This window comes from Coffea arabica, chromosome 10e (genome assembly GCF_036785885.1).
Source record: "Coffea arabica cultivar ET-39 chromosome 10e, Coffea Arabica ET-39 HiFi, whole genome shotgun sequence".
Lineage (NCBI taxonomy): Eukaryota > Viridiplantae > Streptophyta > Magnoliopsida > Gentianales > Rubiaceae > Coffea > Coffea arabica.
Window position 1 is genome coordinate 25,164,843 of NC_092328.1, and position 2,833 is coordinate 25,167,675.

Here is a 2,833-nt window from a genome sequence, read left to right on the forward strand (position 1 = left end):
GGACGTGGGACCCGCTAGTGCGGTAAATGCGATATATTTTTGACAACTTGTTGGGGTTTTGTATTAAGTGATATTATTTTACAAGGTGCTCAGAGATAATTAGAAGTTACCTATACGGATTAGTGTTAGAGAGACAAAGAGATAAGCTTAAGCAAGCAAGGTGACAAGTGTCACTTTGTGATTGGGTTGGACTTTGACCTTTGGACCAACTTTACCAATAAATCAAAAATTGACCAAAATCATCTTCATTCTTCATGCTTCTTGGCTGAACACATTGAGAGAGAAAAGAGAGAAAACCTTTCATTTGGTCACTTCAATTCTTGTCCAAATCTTGAGTTCCAACCGATTAAATTTGCAAACCACTCCATAAAACTTGCTAGCTAAGGAAGATTGAAGCTCTTGGTGGAGTTGTTTTGTAAGAAAAACCCCTAAGCCATCACCTTTCTTGATATTTGAATGTATCATGTCTAGCCATCATTTCTTTGTTCTTGATTATGTTAAATTAATGACTTGTGATGGCTAAAGAGATGTTTTTGTGGAAGTTTAGCACTTGAATGCATGAATTCCAGTTTAGGGTTTTAATTTTTCCTATTCTGCCCGGCCCTTTTACCCCTAGTTAGAGGCCGAATTGGCCTTAGCACAAAACATGAAAGTTGTGGAGAATGATGTTTTATAGTCTCCTGTAAATTTTCAGCCCAATCTGAGCTCGGTAGCCTGAGATAAGACTAAAATACCCAGACTGGTCTAGGTTGGAGTTCAGCGAACAGGGTTGTCATTTCACCCAATCTGACCGTGAATGTTCACCATGATCCTTACCGAATTAGATTTTGGCCAAAACATGAAAGTTGTATCCAATGGTATAAACTAGTTGCCTGCAAAATATCAGCTCGAGCCTAGCACTGTAGCTTGTGAAATGACCGAAATACCCTTGACTGTCCATGAAACCTGTTTCGCGCCCAGATTTATGTTTTCGTATAGTTTTCCATTTTTGACCATGAAAATGCATGATTTGGCCTTGGAGGTCTTCATAAGAAATGTAGGGTTGTGTTTTGGCTTCGAAACACCATAAGATACACTTAAATCGGACTTCGGTAGCCTGAGTTATTGCTGTTTAAAAATTGTGCGGTTAGCCAACCTGTTTGTGAGATTCTGGTTTCGTATATTTCAAATTTGACCTAGTTAGGGTGAGAACAGGACTGAGTTGCCTTCATCAAAGTTGTAACCCTATGTTTTAGCTTCACAACGGTATAAATTTCACCCCAATATGATAAACGTAGCTTCGATTGTATCCGTTACGCAAAAACACGTCAAATCTGTCTTTTGCTAAACCTTTTCCGCACATGTCGTTAGCTTGATTTTGTATTTGTATGACTTGAAGCCTATGGAATGGCTAGTGAAATGAGATGAATTGATGTTGTTTGTAGGTTGGAAATGAAGCATTTATAGGGAAATACTGTCCGAACTTTGAGTATGTATGATTGCTTTGAGTATGTGATTTAGGGCTTGGACTCGGACAAGGTAATGATATATGATGGATGATTTCTGAGCCGTGGAGGTGAGTGACCCTAAACTGTTTCCAAAGTACTTTTGAAATGTTTCTTGCATTATTTACTCGACTGCATATCATGCGTGCTTGCATGTGAGTTCATGACAAGTTTTGGCTTTACTGAGTTCTTGGGGAGTCTTGTGCTGGACACCAACGTCTCCACCCTGTTTATGGTTCATGTTCATGTTTATCTGGAGCTCAAAAAGGGGCTCCCTCTCTCTGTTTACTGTTATACGTTCAAGGATCTATTTGAGCGTTGGGTGTTTAAGTGCACTGATTTCACTGGCCCACCAAAGCAAATATCCGTAGATTTGATTTCAGAATCATGATATCATCGAAATGCATTATTGTGAATGATATTTGATTACTGGTTTTATTCGGTTACTCACTGGGCTTTTAGCTCACCCCAAAACTATTTTATTCCCCCCCACAGGGCTCGAGGCGAAGGAAGTGCTTGTAGTACTTATTCATGTGGCTGGATGGATTATCTCCTGTATAGTTTGAGTTTTCGATTTCTCTTGTGTAATAGTTGGGTTTGTATGAATGTTTGGACTTGAATGGATGTATGTGTACGTTCCACGCTTGGGAATTGTTTCCGCTTCGTTTATGACATGTAATTATTGGAGAATTTGATGCATATTTGAGATTTATCTCGTAATTTATTTGAGGACAGTAGTGAACGACTGAGTCCCGGCGAGAGCTGGGCAGGCGGTCCGCCGAACCCTTTGGTTCGCCTTAGGAGAAGGTGGGGCTGTCACAGTTGGTATCAGAGCTTAGGCTTCAGATTCCTGTAGTGTATCCTAGGCTTGAAGTTTAAGATAACGGACTGTGGGTTTGGGTTGAAATATCAGTGATTCTTGCGGGATGTCTTGACTTGATTGGTACAAGATGGAATGTCGAGAACGACATTCTTTTAAGGAGTGGAGTTTGTGACGCCCCGAAAGAATGAGTGCGAGAATCCGAAATTTTTCTAATTTTCTAGGGTTTATTTTTTTTAATCGCCCGCCTTTTCTCCATTTTCTTTATTATAAAAATTCCCCAGATAAAGATTATGAGTAAATATAGTTTTAAGATGATTTTTCTAGTATCGGGTAGTTTTTGAGAAATAATGAGTGTATATTGGACGTGGGACCCGCTAGTGCGGTAAATGCGATATATTATTGACAACTTGTTGGGGTTTTGTATTAAGTGATATTATTTTACAAGGTGCTCAGAGATAATTAGAAGTTACCTATATGGATTAGTGTTAGAGAGACAAAGAGATAAGTTTAAGCAAGCCAGGTGACA